We start from the raw sequence: 19,775 nt of genomic DNA, 5'->3' as shown, positions 1-19,775 counted from the left end.
CAACCCATGAAACAATCACTCTCCATCTCCCTTCCCTCCCCAACCTCTAGCAACCACAAATCTGGTTTCTGTCTAAATGGATATACTTATTCTATATATTTCAAATAGAAGGAATCATAAAATATGTGTGCTTATATATCTGGTTTCTTTCACTTAACATAATGTCTTCAAGATCCATCCATGTTGTAGCATGTATCAATATGTTATTCCTGTTTATGGCTGAGTAGTTTCCATTTTATGGATATATCACAACTTGTTTATCCATTCATCTGTTGATGGAATTGGGTGGTTTCCACTTTGGGCTAGTGTGAATAGTGCTGTTATGAACAGTCACCTAAAATGCAGATATATATACATATATATGTGTGTGTGTGTATATATATACACACATATATACATATATATATCTGCATTTTTATGTGACATATATATGTGTATATATACATATATATGTGTATATATATGTACATATGTGTGTGTGTGTGTGTATATATATATATATATATATATATATATATATCTTAAAGTGTACAGCACATTGGCATTTAGTTTACTTACAACGCTATGCATGCACCACCTGTATCAAATTCCAAAACCTTCTCATCATCCCCAAAGGAAACTCCAACCCATGAATGTGATATATCACACACACACACACACACACACACACACACACACACACACACACACCTGATCATGACCTCACTCCCCTGACAGAAGAAGGGGGAAAATCTGGGAAGGGCAAAGAGACCTGAGGCTAAAACAACCTGTCAATTCTGCTGGTGGCAGAAGTCAATCGAAGCAGCCGCGGGGGAGGGGAGAGGGCATTATGAAAATAGAGTTTTCATTTCCAAACAGGCCCATGACGCTTGCAGAAGCCTGGCCAGCCTACAGCTATTGCACCTCATAGTTCCTGGGGGTGAGGGAGGAACTGAGTCCTTCTCAAACACCAATCTCCCAGCCAAGGCCACCAGGAGCCGCCACTTCGAAGACAGACGTTGGGGACCTGCCTTTTCACTCCAGGGCTCTCACCGGCCAAAAGAACATAGACCAGTAGGACCGACTCCGGTTTCTGTTTTCCGGCCGGTCAGAATACCTGTAAGCTGCAGAGCAAACCAAACATGGAGAGGGACCTCTGCTTCAATGGATTTTTAGATGCAAATTCCCCCAGACTCTGACTGGATGCCAGTGTGATAAACACTTCTATGCTAATTCCAAGCCAGACCAGTGCATGCATTTTGTGCCTTAGAAGGTATCATTTTTCAACTCTTATCAGTATGTAAATTAGATTGGACGCAGGCCATCTGCTCCAAAGGCACAACCCCCCAAATTCAATTAACATAATTTTCATTCCGGTGTGACACTTCCGGTGGTGAGGGCTGGCCAGGTCCCTCGTGAGGACTGGGCTGGAGCTCCTCTCCTGCAGAACCCAGAGATGCTAGGTCTTCCTGAGGTCCCAGCTGCTAGAATCGAGCCACGGGGACATGCGCCAGAAGATGCATTTTCTTGCTGGAAGGTCTTTAGAAATCACTAATGCCAACCCTGTTCTCTGACAAATCAGGAAACTGAACTCCAGTCGCAGAAACGGGACGGTTCTGATGCAATGTTCAGCATGGGCTATCTGGACAGGGCATGGAGGCCAGAGGCAGCTTCCCACCCAGGTGTAGCTATAAAATAAGGAAAACATGTTTTCCATCTACTCCTACATCCTCTTTTATTCACTCTTTTTCTCTCCCTGGTGCCATTGTCTCTCCCCACCCCCCCACCCCCGGCCCACTACCAGAAGTCTATACCCTGGTGTCCCATCTCTATCTGCTCTCTCAAACACTGCCTTAAAACCCAAATTTCTCCATCCCTTCCTCTCCCCCTTCTCCCTGTGACTGATTGCTTACTCTGATGATCTGTAGAATGCAATGGACTCAAAAAAAGATGCATGCACACTCCCAATTTTTCAAACAGTTTTAGAGAGTTTTCCAGCCTCCAGAAGCCTGGTCCACCGACTGCAATTTAAGAACTCTTGTTTTCTGCCTTTGTCCCACTAAGCAACCGTGGAGGAAATTAGTCAGAAAATGTTGATTTTTGCACTGAAAAGGATTGCCCAACCAGGTTCCCCTCAAAGCAGAGCCTGGGACTAAAGGCTTAAAAATAAACACTTTCTCAGTGAGTGATCCCAGAGAGATGGGTGAGAAGGGGTGAAGGAAAGATGCTTTATGGAGTCTGCCAGCCTGAAGGGTGGAGCATGGACTGCCCTGGACGGCACAACCTGAGAGCCTAGCAGATATCTGAGGAATTGCCAGCTGAGGCATCAATAAAGAAGCTCTAAATAGGTGCTGAGAGAGGCAGGAGGTGAGCTAAGGTGAGGCACGGCTTGTTGCACCTGCAGGAAGCTAGTCACCTTTGAGGTTGAAGTTCCTTCTCATCCTAACTTATAACAATGTCTACGGCAGATGTTATAGGCTGGTGAGGTGGTCTCAGGTCAGTTATTTAAACCTTGGCACCCCCACTGACCTCCTCATCCCCGCTTTGCCCACTCCCTCATTTCCAGACCATGGGAGGCCACACAAAAACAGTGTCTGTTCACGACATTCACACGACCACTATGAAGAATGCAAAATGTGCAGAGGAAGACTGTACAATAACATGAAATACATACATCAAAACTGTCACAGCATGTGATCTTATTTTTATCAAAGGAAAAGTGGGAGGGGGTGCATGCAGAGAAAAATGGCTTCAAGCGTCTATATACCATGGCAGGATTATGAGTGACCTTTTCCTTGTGGTTGCTGAACTTTCTAAGTTTCCTACAATAAGCAGGGGAGAGAAAAAGGGGAGGTCAAGAATGGTGAGAAAGATGTGATCCCAAAAAATCATTAGGAGGGGAAACCTGCCTTCAAAGGAACTTAGGAAGGGAGAAAGATCATGAATTCTGGAGTCATATAGGGTTCTAATCTTACCTATTAGCTACTGCTCCTTAAGAAAAGTGACTCCACCCTTTCAACCTTAGCTTTTTAACAGTATAATGGGTAGAGAGAAACCAACCTTGCTGGGCTATTTTGGAGATTAGAATAATACCTAGATAAAGCAGGTCTTCCTGTGAAACTCCTACTACGAATAATTTGAATTTATTGTTGTAATTTACAATCTATACTAATAAAAGGGTAATATGCTAATCAGACCGGATAGACCAGACGTCTTCTAGACATTGATTCGGACAAAGCCACAGCGGCTGCGAGGGCCGAGGGCCGGCAGCGCGGGAGAGGCGGCGCCATGGGCCGGTCCAGCGCCTGCAGCCCCTTTCGCAGAGGCAGCGGGAGAGGGGGCTGCACGGTCCCAGTCCCAGTGCTGCCCCTTCTGCAGAGGCAGCCACAGAGGCAGCAGCACGGCTCGGTCCCAGGGCCACGCCTCCACAGAGGCTGGATGGGGTGCGACCTGTTGTGCCTCAACCTCCCACAGCCTCTCCCTCAGCCAGCCTGGCCCAGGATCACCCCCCACCCACCAGTGGGCAGGGGGCAGGGCCAGCACTAAGAAGCAAGAGTGGCAGCAGCAGTGGGGTGATGGGGGCAGCACCTTCCCCTGATCGGCCCAGTCACCTCCCACAGAGGGAGGCCAGACTGCAGCTTAGGCCCATGGGGAGTGGGCCTAAGCCATCAGTGGGACATCCCCTGAGGGCTCCCAGACTGTGAGAGGGGGCAGGCCAGGCTGAGAGACCCTCCCCCCAGTGCACGAATTTTCATGCACCGGGCCTCTAGTTATAATAAGAAGTAAGTTTGCCCTTGGCTGCATTCCAGATGGACTTCACACGTAATCACAAGTATTCACACAGCATCACACATAGAGTGAGGGCAACATATAAACAGAGAGGGAGTCACAGTGTGATGAGTGGGTGGCAGGTGTGAATAGGGAGCTACAGTAGAACTAGAGAGGGGGTTCCCTGGCTGGGAGAGTTGGGGAAGGCTGTACAAAGCAGGTGAGGCTGTACCTCAGTCTTTAAGGAGGCTTGCCTTGGTAAAGAAGAGCAGGAAAGGCATTTTAGGGAGCCCAGTTTGTGCACAGTTGGGGTGTGGAAGAGGAACAGTGTATCTAGGCAATGGAATGACTTTCAATGGGACTGGAGGCATCTGTACCAGGAGAAGTGAGAACTGAAGCCAGAAAACAGACCAGGTTACAATGGCCTTGCATTCCATGGGCACGAGTTGGGCAAAGTGGAGCTAGCTCGGATCTTCAAGCAGATGAATGGCAAGATCGGTTTATGCTTTCACTTGGACAGGAGGCTAGATGAAGTGAAGAAAGCCTTAAGGTGGGATGACGAGAAAAGAAGCCAGTGTAATGCAGAAAAGAGATAATGAGGCCCCTAATAAAGACAAGACAGTGGCAATAAGAAGTGGGATTGGATTCAGAAGCTCTTTCAGTGGTAGAATTGAAAGGATTTGGAGATCAACAGGGACAGTGAGGGAGAGAGATGAATTCCAGATCACAGCCAGGTATCTAGCTCAAAAGACTGGGTGGCTAACTTCACTAGAAGACAAGCAGGGAGGAGGTTATTTTGAAGGGAAGCTGAATCCAACTTGAGTTTGACATGACTGGGGCATATGGATGACTTGTTTGGCAAAGGGCTAGAAATGTGGAGCAGTAGCTCAAGAGAGAAATTGGATGCAAATTCAGGAATCATCGACATGTGGGTTGCAATTGATGGCCATGGCAATTAGATAAGATCACAGAGGGGAAATGGTAAATTGGAAAGAGGCCAATGACTAGGGAGACCATCCATCCCAGTTTGCCCAGGGCAGCCTTGGTTTACATCTGTTGTTCCAATATGATTATCCATAGCAACCTGTTTAATCTCAAAAGTGTCCAGTTTGGACAAGAAATTACATAGTCCCCTTACTAATAACCCAACTCAAGCAAAGAATGAAAGAGATAGGAAGGGATAATTAAGAGGTGGGAGGAAACCAGAAGGGAGAGCATCTTTAACTGTGTAGGGAATAGGCTCCTGGTTAACAGTGTCAAATTCACGCTATCAAATAAAACACCCAACAAATATTTTATTGGAACTTGGTCATTTAAACTAAAGTCATCACTTTAAAAAAAAATAAACATACTAGTAAGAGACAAGCCATGAAAATTCCCAAACAAAAGCGAAAGGACAAGAACTAACTTTGCCATGTTTTAAACTGATCATAGAGGTGCGGCAATCAGAGAGTTTGGCACTGATGAATGAGTTGACAGGAACATCAATGAAATAGAATAAAGGGTGTACACATAGATCCAAGCACATATGGGAGTTTAGTACATGATAGAGGTGACATTTCTAATGGATGAAGTTAAGGTATATTAATTATTAAATGATGTTGGGACAGTTGGCCAACCATCTGGAAGAAAAATAGGCTAGATTTCTACACATTGCTCCCATTCCAAATGGACAAAACATTAAACATTTTAAAAAGACATGGATCTTTTTTTTCAAATCATTCTGGGACTGGTGATGGAGTTAAAAAGGCCTTTATCATCATGACATGAAACCTCAAACCCATTAAGGAAAAACTGATAAATTTATCTCAATAAAAATTAGCATTTTCTGCTATTCAGTGAGCCATGGCTGTGCCCTTTCCAACAAGATCGGCATCTCAGAAAATGTTGGCGGGTGGCTCTTCCTGCCTGCTCTGTCTCATCATAGAGATGGAACTGCTCCTTACATCTGCTCTTCCTATATTCTGTAGAATTCTCTTTCCTTCTTACTGGACAATTCCTCATTCCTCCAATCCTCTGTTATAGTTAATAATTCTCTGTATTACTTTTCCTGTTCAATTTTCTGTTTGCTTTCTGTTTCCTGATGGGATCCAGACCAATACACTGGACTTTTGGATCTTGATAAGTATTAGCCTTGTATAAGCGCAAAATAAAGACATTTTCAGAACTCAAGCACTGCAGACAATTATTCGATATATTATTTGAAGTCATTATTTGACAACAGCCTTCAGCGAAACAACTAATAAAATATTAAGAAGAATAATACTAAATGATTTCTGAAAAAAAAAAAGGAATACTACAAAAATCCAATGAAAAACAAAATTTGGGATGACAACTTTGCAATCAACTTAGAAAGCAACTGGTCCTAATTAAAATAGGCAGGTGGCTAAGTTGGTTGGAGCATCGTCCCGTGCATCAAAAGGTTGCAGGTTCAGTTCCTGGTCAGGGTACATACCTAGGTTGCAGGCTCAATCATAGGTTGGGCATGTATAAGAGGCAACTAATCAATGTTTCTCTGTCAATTCAATGTCTCTCTCTCTCTCTCCCCCGCCCTCTCTCTCTAAAAATCAATAACAACATAGCCTTGGATGAGAATTTTAAAAAATAATAAAAATTGCCCAGCTAGTGTGGCTCAGTGGTCGAGCATCAACCCATGGCCCAGGAGGTCACAGTATGATTCCCAGTCAGGGCACATGCCTGGGTTTCAGGCTCAATCTCCTGTAGGGGGCATGCAGGAGGCAGCAGACCAATGATTCTCTCTCATCATTGATGTTTCTATCCCTCTCTTTCTCTCCCTTCCTCTCTCTAAAAGCAATAAAAAAATATTTTTAAAAATATATATAATAATAATAAAATAAAAGGTCACAGGGCTCTGAAGATCTTCAAGAACAAGATGGTTCCATTTATGTTTAAGAACTTGGAAGCTCTTAAAGACATGTTTCTTCAGTCGACAGGAAAAAAAAAAAAAGAATTAGTAACTACAGGGGAAAACAAACCAAAAATGGATGAATGAATGAATAAATAAATAAATAAATGTACACAAAGCCTGTAAAAGGAGGGAGGGGGGAGAATCACTTCAGATATAATGCAAACTTAAATGTGAGGGTATGGGGAATGAGCAATTATAACAATGTAAGAAAAATTAATCCATTTGATTTAAAACATTTTCCGGTTTGTGGCATAGGATGACATTTCCTTCTCTAAAGCTTCATTCATGAGTTACTTCTACTGGGAATAATAGTTACATAATGATAATATTACAAATGTTATTCATTGCATTTCAGAATTTAGCTACAGACAAAGTAGAAAGCTTGGTTGCAATTATGCAACAGAATATACATGGAACTAATGTAAATCTTGACAACATGAAAGCAATATCATGACTGGCCAAAAGTTGGAGGGAGCAAAGGTGATGGAAGTGGAGAAAATTTGGGGTATTCTATAAGCCTCATTTTACACAATAGGGAATTAATAAATACTGTCTAAAGTTGACAGCTCAAGAAATAAATGTATACGTGTGTATATAAACATCTTTAAAACTATGGTGTTTGCCAAAATGATTAAAAGGGGGAGAATTTCCACCTACCCACTTCTACCACTCATGAGTAGGGAGACCATATAATTTATCATCCAAATGGGACATATAGGATAGTGAAATTGGGAACTAAAAATAATTAACAATTTTTCATCAAAAAGAATTTGCCAGACTGTCTGGGCAAACCAGAAGGTATGGCCATTCTACACATAAGTCTGTAGAACTTCTTCCAGGGGCTAGCTAAAGGTACAAAAAGGGAAATCACTTTTAGAGTAGGCCAAGTAACTTAATTATCTGGCTGGCAAAAATACAGATGTAAGTAAAAATCTGGGAAGACAAATACAGTCAAATTTAAATGGGTATTCAGATGTACATCCTTTCTAATCCCACATGTAGGCAAAGAGGAAAGCATTGGCTTTCATCTGCTTTTCAATCAGGGTCAGAAATCTTCCCTTCTCCAACACAAAGGCAGAAATACCTCTCACTGGTGTGCTGGGGTTTATTATGATGTCCTCTACATTTTTTCACTACGTCCAGAATCATATAGAACATACCAGAATGAATATCTTTAGCAAAAATTTACAGTGAGGGCTGCCATGTTTTATGGTGATTTCCTGGGTCAGGTTGCTTCGAGTTTGCATGAATCACAGAGTTGAATGAGCAAAACAAATAGCAAGCAAGTCTATCTGAATTTAGAAGAAAGATTCCACATGACCTCAATATATGGTTGAGCTGGAGGCTTATCTCAGCTTCCAAACCCTCAGAGGCGTTGAAACCCTGCTCTTCTCCAGCTTTCTAGGTGCGGGAACTGTACTGACAGAGCACGCCCTCCGACTCCACTCTGTGCTGGAGTCCAGGCTGGCCCCTCAACTACCGAGAGTGGCACAGAGAGCTTGTGCCAATGAGGACAGGACACGGGTGGGAGTCAGGCAGGCCCTTGTCACCCTTCAGGGCCATAAGGAGAGCTGTGGTCCTCGGGTCTGGTTAGAAACTCTTGAGTCCCTTATGCACTGCTCTCAATCCTATAGTGACTCTAGTGGGGTGCATGTGAAAGAAGTAAAGGAACATGAGACATCCTGATCTCCTTTTTTTGGGCACAGACATTTCTCCATATTGGGAAGACTCATCTCAAAGACATCGTCTGGAGAGTTCCTTCTTGCCAGCAAGCTTAAGACCTGGAGGCTTCTCAGAATGAATTCCTTAATCTACTACCCCTTCCTGTTCTCTCTCTCTTGAACAATAGCACCAAAATCCTTAGCTCCTGAGGGACCATATCCTGCTAGAAGAACCAATTTTTCAGTGCTTTCTCTTTTCCTTTGGGCTGAAATAGCTGCAGACCAGAGCAAATAGCTTTGCCAGTGGAGCTGGCTAAATTTTGGCCTCCACCTACACCCCCTTGACAAAGCATCTGTGTGCGAGGTCCAACCTGCACCACTGTGCATGGAGGCCCTGCTTTGGCCCTATACCAATGCATGCACATTCCCCGCCCTTCCCATCACCAAAAACATGGAGCCTGGGAGAGCCCAAACCATTGAAACCCTAACCCCTGCCCAAATTGCAATGATTTTGCCAGAATATTTTAAGACTGAAGCATAAAGGAAAATCGAGGCTTCCACTGGGACTGGTGTGAACATGATTTTCTGGGCCCAATTCTAAAGTACCCAAGGTAGAGGAGGTTTGGTCAATGAGCTCCACATCCCCTCCATTCCCACGTACGTTCTTCGCTTTCCTCGGGGCATTTGTTTTTCAAAACAATTCACACAGCTCTCTCTGTCTTTTCTGGGACAGCTGTTCCTTCCAAGCACCCTGGATGTTGGTGACCCTAACATGCCACCCATCCCCACCCTCACAGCACAGATCCAGAGCGTGAGCTTTGCCTTGGCCGTGTGCTCTACATGCACTCCATCAGGAGTATCTTTCTTATTCCGTGAAACGTGTAGCTTGTGGGTGGCTGCAAACCCTCCTTCTCCAGCCGCTTGCTCTCTGTGACCAGCACCCTCCTCATTCAGAAGCACTGGCCCCATAAATCACAGGGAAGAGGAGAGTGAGAGAATGAGAAGACACAGGCATGCGGGATATGGAGCGCGTCCAGAACCACCCAGATGCCTGCTAGCCACAGGATTGCATCTCGCTCCACTCCCCCTCGCCTACCTGCAGGATTCATTCTCCCTTCGGTTGTTGTTGTTATTTGTTCTGGGAGGTTTGTCTTTTACTAGAACATCTGGCATTATCGTTTCATGCCGTGGGGTTTCCTGGAAACCCTCTCGGGGAGAAGTTTGAACCTTCACTACCAGAACTGGCTTGGGCCTGAAATGCTGTGAGCTGTAATCTCAGCCCACGTCACGTTCTCTCCCTTGTTTCCTTTGCAAAACATCACTGCAATCAGCCCTCTGTTTTTCAGCGAGGGGCGCTGGCGCCAAGCCTAGAGGCAGCTGCACAGGCCCTGTCCTGCCTGGGAGTGGAGACAGTGCAGGCCTGACACAGAGCCCGCCCACCGCAGCTCTGGGTGGCTCCTGCCCTGCAGCATTGTGGGGCTCCCTGGATGGAATCGGAGTGTGCCAAGCAGGGGAGCAGGCTGGGTGTGCACCCAGCTCCCACCCGGGTCCTAATCACATTATTACCCATGTGACTCATATTAATAAGGTATAAAGTCCCCTTGGCCCCCTAGTTCCTACAGGGGAGCCACAGGGTCCCTTTGAGATTGGAAAACTCTGCTCAGTGAAGACTGTTCACTGGGAGGCTCTGGAAGGGGCTCCTTCTGCCTCTCCCTCCTGTCATGTTTGCGCGCTCTCTCTCTCTCTCTCTCTCTCTCTCTCTCTCTCTCTCTCTCCCTCTCCCTCTCCCTCTCCCTCTCCCTCTCTCTCTCCCTCTCCCTCTCTCTTCTTCCCTCCCTCCCTCCTTTCTGTTCCTGCCTTAACTATTTTGTTGCTCCAGCTGAGTCCCTCTTCCCTATCACCTTTGGAGTCTGGCTTCTTGATTGCACCTTAAATGTCACCCCTTCATGAAGCCTTTCCTGAACCTCCCAGGTTACATGGCCACCCAGTGGCTGCACACCAGCTTATTTTAATTTTCTGCCCGGCTCTGATCCCTGCCTAGAGATTGTTAATAGGTTTGCTTCTGGGACTTTGTATATGACTTTACCTGGAAGCAGGGGAGCAGGGACATTGCCTGTCTTGTTCACCTTGAACAGGTGCCTGGCATGTAGTAGGTGCTGAATAAATATTTGTTGCAAATGTGGAGTTTGTGTACTGGCCCCACTACTTACTAGTTGTGTGACCTTGGGAAAGTCATTTCACCTTACCGTGCCTTGGTTTCTTATCTTAAAATTAGGAATTATGATAGTGCCTCATTTCTGAGGTGTGAGGAGGATTAGGCATGACAATCCTCGTACAGCCTTTAGCGAAGTTCCTGGCACAGAGTGGGCACTCAAAAAACACTAGCTATAATCATTGTCAACATATGAACCCATTAGTGCTTAGTCATCTCCCAATATGCACTAGCTTCTCAGCGTAGTTGGGTTCTGAAAGAATAGAGAGGAGTCAGACCATGGAGGACAGGCATGGGGGAGGTACCATGGGTGAGTGCATCAGAAGAAAGGAAGAGAAAAGCTCATAGAATTAGCCTGGGACAGTAACACCATCTCTTTCTCAGATAAGAGCTACTTCTTTCAGAAGCATTCTTGCCTTCCCTCTTCCCCTTCTCCTGTCCCTGCCAATCCCATAGGACTGAGCCTGGTCCTATACCTGTCACCGAGCAGCAGAGGCCAGCGGTCAGAGTGATGCTCTGTGAACAGGGCAGCCCAGTGCCCCAACCTGAGCTGTTCCACCACTTGCCTGACATGAGAGGACAAGTGACAATTCGCTTCTAGTTGTGCTACCTAAACATAGGGCAGGCAGGATGTCTGAGAAATCACATTGTTTAACCTTGGATATGACAAGAAGAGGGCAAAGGTCAATCTCCTTTGGTTGTGACCACAGTTCTGTATGGGCACAAGCTTGTGATACTGTTAACACCGTGTGCACCATGCAAACAAAGCCACTGTGCCCTGGGACTTGGCATTTCCTAGGAGATGGTTTACCTGGCTGCCCAAAGGGAATGGGGTCACCTATTTTAACAAAGAAAATGGACTGTGTGCTCCTCCAGACTAGAAATTCTATCATTCCCTCTCCCCACACCCCACCCCAGCAGAGAGGGCCCTGCAAGCTCCTCTCCTTCCCAGACCAGCCAGCTGCTTTGAACCTCCCATCAAGACCTAGCTGGTGCTCCTAGGCTCTGAGCCACAAACACCACCTAGTATTTCAGAGAATGGTGTGGCTCATTCTGCTGGCCCCTGAGGACCCGCACTGTCCCTTGTTACTGCTAGAGTAAATGCTGGGTTTAGTAATAATATTAATTCTCCAGGTCAATCTGATTTCCCCATCAATTCAGATGATTCTTATTTTGTTTATATTGTGGACTCCTCCCTCACCTCAGAGAATATCAACCCCTGGCTGGACAAAGATCTCTCTACCTACTAACAGAGGAGAGAGGAGAAGGCTGTGGACCTTCGAGTTCTCACAGCTCCGTCTGCCGTGGCAATGCGAGGTCCCCAGGGTTGTTATAAAAACACCCCTCCACCTTTCAGATAGTCCAGCTCTGGCAGGAAAAGTCATGGAGGTTTGCCAGGTCTTGCTTAGGTTCCCTCATAAGCCTAAGACCAGGATTTGGGTGCAAATGTTTAGTTAGCAGTGACCAGAACACCCAGTGACAGAGCTGGAAACTGAGACAGGGAAGGGAGGCAAGTCAATGAAGAGGCATAAATGAGCAACGTGCCACTTCAGAGAGCTGGAGGCTCCATCCCCCTTTCAGAGACTTCGTGGTGAGGTGAGGACGCTGGGGGATTCACCCACCCAGTCCTATCCCTACTGACTGAGGGTTCCTGGGATGTTAACTCCCCAGCACTGTCCTCGGCAAGCACTGTCAGAGAATGTTCTCAGGCAGAGAGCCCAGGATGCCATTGGCCTACTCAGGATTTGCCTACCCATGGGTAATGCTCAGGTGAGCCAGGGAGATTGAGCCAGGCTGGACAACTCCTACATCAGGCTTTCTAATGACCAGTAATGGGCTTCTTAGAACACTGCCCCATGGGTAAAGGCATTTTAGAACATCTATTCAATCCTGTCTGAGCTTCCTAGAAATCCTTTTAACAACCCTTAAATAGACATGGTTACATAAATCAGCCCCTCTATAATTTCTCTGAAAGAAAGATTCGTGGACATGAAGCAACGCTTTTCCCACTAGTGGCCCGAGTCCTGTGCTCCCTGGAATCGTAATCAGGGCCACAGAGCTCTGAGTAGACACTTAGGAGGAGGTCAAATCTCACCAGTTTTCCATTAAGACTAAGCAGGAAAAGAGATAGAGTAGCCTGCTTTGCAAAGTTTTGAAGTTCAGATTAAAAGCACAGCAGGGAGGCACACACCCTTTCCCCAACTATGGGGTAAAGTGAACTCCGGAACTGGTGGAATAAACTGGATCCTAATGAGAAAAAATAATCTCTCCTCCCAAGTGCCTCTCCACCCACCCATCTGGGCAAGCCAACTCTCACAAAACCTGGGCAGGAACATGCTTACTTTAAACAACAGAACCATATCAGAAAGAATTTTCCTGGAATTCAGCCATGGAAAAATTCACCCAACTGCCATTTGATCCTGGATCTATAGAGCTTCCACCCACCTCAGGCACTCTGTAACCCCTATTAGAGTCTTGGGATAATATCCTACTTCAACCAAACACCACATTGATCTTTGCCAACAAAGAATTTTCCACAGGCATTACTGACTCTGTTACATTCTCAAAAGTGGCAGGTGATTGGGCATGGGATGTTCCAAGAAAAAATGGACGTCTCCTTACTCCTGGGCTGCAGCACAAGTATAAGGTCAACTCTTTATCAAAGAGATTCGAGAAGGTCAAGGAATTTTCTGCAACTTAGAACCTAGACTAAAAATGTTTCCAATCAGCTCACCCACATGATGAGTAGAGGATCACAGGGTAGACAATTAGGAAGTCAAGAGTCCTGTGTTCCGGTTGACTTTCTTCTAACTAATTCTGTGGCCTCAGATGAACCATTTGATCTAGATAGACCTGGTCAGTCAGGGATAGCAAATAGAGTCAGCTCCAAGAACAGTGCACCTGCACCTAAAATAGAGACTCAGACTCTAAAACAGTGCCTTTGCCCCTAGGACAGTGCTATTCTTATAACAGGCACTCGATAATTGGTGGTTGAATCAATGGATGTGGCAAACATGTCATTGCTCCTGACTTTTGCATACCTGGCAGACATAGCCAATCAATTGTGATAGCTTTTCATACTGAAACTGGATAGACTATCAACATTCTTCTCAGCATAACTCTCCAGACAGGCACAACCAATCTACTGGCCCTCCTGTGTGAAATGTCTATTTGTCGTGCCCTGACAAATTCTTGAATTTTTTCACACTTAACTTTTGTAGTAAGGGAAATACTAAAGGGTAGGCTATTTGTCACTCAGTGAAGATAAGTATAAACATAACTGAATGCTTTAATCTAGTCTGCTTAAGAATCTGGATTGTTATCATTCTGACTAGGGCAGGAAATGCACTTGATCGGTGAAGACCCATAAAATCAGGCCACTATGAGTCTTTGCAAGCAAATACATATTTCTAGATCCCTGTGGAAGACATCAAATTTCTCATCCCAACCATGTGGAAGCAACCCAGCTGAGGCAAATCCCATGCCAGCTGTTAGACAGCTCTGAGTAGGGGTAATTCTGGAATTATCCAGTGTCTGCGATCTGGTTCCCCATCAGCATGCCATGCTCTCCCACCAACAGGTGAAATATTGTATGAGGCAGGCTCCTCAAGAAACATAGAACCAACAAGGAGATTAGAGAGAGATAAAGATTGATTATGTGGAACTGGTTCATGTGACTACTGAGGCTGAAAAGTCCAATGATCTTCCATCTGCAAGCTGGAAACCTAGGGAAGCTTTTCATGCAGTTTAAAAGCCTGAGAGCTGTAGAATCCATGGTGTAGACTCCAGTCAGACCTGAGTGTCAGGAGCACCGAGGGCAGAAGACTGGTGTTTCAGCTCTAACAGTCAAGCAGAGAGAGAGAGGGAGAGAGAGAGAGAGCGCGCCAATTCTTCCTTCCCCCACCATTTTGTTCCATTCAGGCCTCAATGGACTGGGTGATGTCCACCCACATTGAGGAAGACAATTCCCTTTATTCAGTTTACTGATTCAAATGCTAAGCTCTTGAGGAAACACTCTCACAGACACGTCCAGAGATAACGCATAACCAGGTATCTGCATATCTTGTGGTCTAGTCAAATTGACACATAAAACTATCTATCACAAGCATCAAGGACAACAATGAAAGGAAAAGCTACAGAAAGACAACAGAGCGTGAGATGGGAACAGTGCATTTTCAGTACAGATCCTCCCATGTTTTGAGCCCTCTCTCCCCGGCCTGAGCTGCCTGGAAAACTTGGTAACACAAACCTATGCTCCCTCTGGGAAACCTGACTCAAGGCACAAATATTAAAACTCACCAGTGGCTCTTGTAACATCATCAAACAACCCTGATAATGTGAAGTTGCTGATCTTGATGTTTGAACAGAGCTGATGACCTTCTTGAAGAGAGCAGAAGGCTTGCATCTTTCTGCACGTAACCCGTGCACGTAAACCATGACTATGACCCTTTTCTGCCACTGTTTGCTGCCATTGACTCTGCGCTTTCTGAGTGGCCTGAATGCGCTGACTCCAATGCCACTTCACACATGGTCAAAAAAATACATCTCCCAAACAGGCCTGGTTCTCTTAACCAGCCCTTCCCTCCACTCTCCAATAAACCCCTGTGCAGATCCCAACCCTAGTTTCCAGCTCATAAATTTGTACCTTACATGTTGTGTTCTCAAGAGCCAGAAGGCCCAACAGAGGTGTCATGCCGTGAAAAATTTATGCAAGGAAACCCCTTCCTTTCTAAGCAGTCATGTCCAGAAGCTTCCTAGAGGCTCTGCTGAAAAGTGGCGGAATAATTACCTTTAAAGGCAGTGATATGGCAAAGCCCATTCCCACATCTTGAGAGAACTGATTTGGTATATCTCTTCCCAACTCCACGTTCTGTGATAGTTTGTTCGTAGCTAGCAGTCAGCCTGGGGAAAGAATTTACACCTTGGAAATTGGCACACACTACAAATCAGAGCTTTTTTATGTCCCAGAGAACTGACTGCGTGAAGAGGAAGGCTGCAGAACCACCCAGCAAACAAGAATCAATGGAATGAGGTCAGTCTGGCTGCCTCTTTTCCTCCTGTTGGGTATGTTCAGAGACATTTGTAGGGCCTTTGTTCTGAATTTGATGAGAATGGAGACCAAGGGATAGTGAGCTTGCATGGCAAATAATGCACACAACAATGTTGAACCACTGCAGACAAATGTGCTTCAAAAGGCAGATTCATCATTTTGGACATCACAAAATAGATCCTGCCTCAGTAATCAGATTCTAATTACTTGCTCTGCCACTCACCTAGGCGTGTAGCAGTTCTTCTGAGGTAGGAGGAAGAAAGGAAGAGAACCGAGCTCATTGTCAGGCTGTCAAGCCCGGTGCTGGGCATTTCACATGGGTTAATGCAGTTGACCTTCACATAGCCTAATCCCTTAGGTATTAGCATACCCACTTTTGAAAGAGGGTAATGAGGCTTCAGGAGGTTAGAACAGTAACTTGCCTAAGGTCACATGGTGCTGAGGATCTGGATATAAATCTGAGTGCTGGACTCCAATGTCCACAGTATTTTCATCACACCACATTGCCAACAACGCTTATTTGATTTATCTGTGGAACTGCAATAAAAGCAGCAGCCAACCTGCCTCTTGGGGGATTTAATGGAAAATCTGTGTTTTCCTAATAACAGCTTTGTTGAGGTATAATTCTCATACCATAAAATTCACCTTTTAAAGCATATAAGTCAGTGGTTTTTAGTATAGTCACAGAGTTATGCAACCGTTACCACTATCTAATTCCAACACATTTTCATTAGCCCCCGAAAGAAAACCCCCACCTATTAGCAGTCAACTACCCCCTGCTTCCTCCTCCCTGAAGCCCCTGGCAATCACTAAACACTTTCTGTCACTGTGGATTGGCTGATTCTGAACAGTTCATATAAATGGAATCATACAATATGTGGCCTTTTGTGTCTGGCTTCTTTCATTTAGGGCAATATTGACAGAACTGTTTTAAAGTTCATGAAGTTCTACACCTGAAACCCATGAAGTTGAAAGGCAAACCTATGCAGTTTTAATTTAAACACCAGTAAGTCACAGGAGCAAAGAACATGAAGTACTGACATCAACATGGTTTTTAACTCAATTCTATAATATTTATTGAGTGCCTATTCTATACCTGCCACAAAACAGACAAAACCCTTGCCCTCATCGATCTTACATTATGGTGGGAAGAAATGGATAATCTATATATATATATATATAAAACCCTAATAGACTGAATGGCAGAACAACCGAACAAGTGGTCACTATGACATGCACTGACCACCAGGGGGAGTGTGTGGAACATGGCGGGCATTGGCCGCAGTGGGATGGTGGAGCAGGTGAGCGCGGGTGCCAGACGAAGGCGGGATGCTGATCGCTGTCATAGGGCGAGTCTCTGGTGGTTACTGAAAATTCTTTGCTCTCGTGTGCTGTGGTCCCGCCCAGCACTTGCACCCGCTGCCAGTACCTGGCAATGACCCTGATTGCTCAGCGCCGTCTGGGGGTGCGAGCTGCCAACCCCGATCGCCCCAGAGGGCTGCTCCACCTCCCCCTGCTCCTGAGGGGCGATCGGGGCTGGCAGCACATGGGAGAGGCGGCAGTGGGAACAGGGCTGCCAACAGAGAGGGGTCCAGGGGCTGTGGCAGGAGAGGCCTGGCAGGGGCGCAGAGGATGGGTCAAGCCCTGCCTCTGTGCTCACTGCAGCCTCGCAGCCCACAGTTCTTTTCAAGGTGCACGAACTCGTGCACTGGGCCCCTAGTAATAATAATAATAATAGTATTTAGGCTATCTGGGGTCAAATATGTGGTGACAAAAGATGATTTGACTCTGGGTAGTAGGCACACAATGCAATATATAGATCATGTATCAGAAATGTACACTTAAACATATATAATCTTATTAACCATTGTCACCCCAATAAATTTACTAAAAAGAAAAATGTTTTTTTAAAAAATAGTATCTTAATTATATGTGTGAAAAAGAGCGGTTTGGGGGATCATGGATGCTGGAGGAGGCCTCTCTCTAGTAGCTTCCTCTCTTTCTCTCCCTCTTTCTCTCTCTCTCTCTCTCTCTCTCTCTCTCTCTCTCTCTCTCTCTCTTTCTCTCTCTCTCTCCTCTCTCTCACACACACATACACACACACTAAATGCACTAAATGCCTAGGTATGACTCAGGCAGTGCTGTCCTAAGGCCCTCTGTGTTTCCAGATACCTGACAGCAGCAGGTGCCCCCCAACCCCCATGCCCTTGTGCACCTCTGAAGGGTAGTGGACCCCTTTCCCACCATGGGCAACACACCAGCAGGCAGCAACTCTCCCTTGCTCTGTGATAGGTTCATCTTCCCCCAGGCCAGGCTCCCTTCCTCTTGAAATCCTGAGCTCAGAAGGAGAGAGGGAAGAAGCTCCTCCTCCCCTCATCTTTTCTTGCCAGGCCAGCAGTGAGAAGGCCACCCCCGCCCTCTGCACCCACCCATTCATGCATTTATCCAAGTCCTGCAGGGCATGATGTCATGTGGCCTGAGCTTCCTGGAGCCTGGTGACGGTTCCCCCAGCCTCCGCATTCTGCCAGTTCTCAAAGTATTGTCCATTTCAGCTCTCCCGTTGCTACTGGTGCTAGTTCTAAAGGACTAAACCTTTTTAAATCCTGCATTTATTTTTATAAATATAACTAGAAACATTCCAACTTTCCCTCCCAGGTAACTTCACCATCTCAAGCACCAAGAGTTACTAGGCCATAACAATCCACACCTCTGAGGGTGGGTGGGGCCTAAAGAAATCCCATTTTTCTTCCACCAACAGTACAAGCTGCTGTATATATAATCGATCGTGGTTTTAAAATAGCGTTTTATTCTTATAAAAGCACTGCATGTCATTGAGAGAAAATGGAAAACACAGAGGAGAAAGGCAAAGCCACCCCCTGTCGTGGGGAGTGTCTAAGATTCACATCCTGGTGAAGTCCCTTCCCCTTGCCTGTGGGCTGGACCCAGGGACTCACTTCTGATGAAGAGAATACAGAAAAGTCAGGGATATCACTTCTGAGGTTAGGAGTGCAGAAAAGAGGCAACACAGCAGGCCTGGGGCTGTTCTCCTTGGAAAGGTCTGCTGGCACGGTGGCCCTTGGCTGGCATCTGGGAACATGGATTTCAGGAGAAAAGGTTCCCACCGTTCCCTGGTAAGTAGGGATCCCTGCGCCTAAACTGTTTGTGCATACAACACATGGATGCCGGACACCAGCCTTCCTTCTGGGAGCCTGGAATGTTGATGCATGCCACCAGAGGGTGCCTACAGGACCAGCCCCCGTAAAAGCCTTGGGCATTGAGTCTCTTATGTGGGTCCCTGGCAGGCAACAATTCACACATGCTATCACCCCTCACTGCTGGGGGACATTTCACACGTTGCTGAGGGACTCCGTGTGTCTGGCGTGACATCACCGGGAGAGGACTCTTGGAAGCTTGTGCCTGGTTTCCTCCAGCCTCTCCCTTATGCACCTTTTCCCTTTGCTGGGTGTGGTTCGAATCCTTTCCCCGTCACAAATCGTGATTATATAGTCATGGTTATATAGAACACAACTACGTGCTGAGTCCTGTGAGCTCTCCTGGAGAATTAGCAAACCAGCGGGTGGGGAGGTCTTGGGGATCCCTGGGTGTTCCTGACACCCCCAACACATCAGACTATCAACACACTATGATGTCCCCCTTCCCTCTCCCTGCTCACCCCCAGTTGAGCCTTGAGATGACTAAGACCTATCATCATCTTGACTGCAACCTTGTGAGAGACCCTGACCCAGAGGACCCTGAGCTAGATTCCTCACCTAGAAAAACGTCGAGATGATAAATATTTGTTGCTTTAAGCTGCCAAGTGTTAGGGTATTTTGTTACACAGCAATAGATAACTAATATACCCTCCACCCAGAGATTAGTACTGTTTATATTTTAGGATGTATCTCTTCAAGGGTTTTTCTACACCCATATAGTATATGTAGAATAAGATTCCAGTAAAAATTGAATTTTTTAACACTTGTAAAAAGCAAAGACATATGGCTGAGATACAATATTTCCTTTTATTACTACAAAAAACATTTCTTGCATTCCACAATGAGAACTGGTATTTCTCTTTAAGTTCAATTGTCCTCTGTTCTGGAAAGTAAGGGGAGTAAGGGAAAGATCTTTCATGGCCCTTTGGTCACACAGTCATAAGATCCCACAGAAAAATGGGGA

Source organism: Cnephaeus nilssonii (assembly GCF_951640355.1).
Source record: "Cnephaeus nilssonii genome assembly, chromosome: 4".
NCBI classification, from domain to species: domain Eukaryota; kingdom Metazoa; phylum Chordata; class Mammalia; order Chiroptera; family Vespertilionidae; genus Cnephaeus; species Cnephaeus nilssonii.
This window is presented reverse-complemented; position numbering follows the sequence as displayed.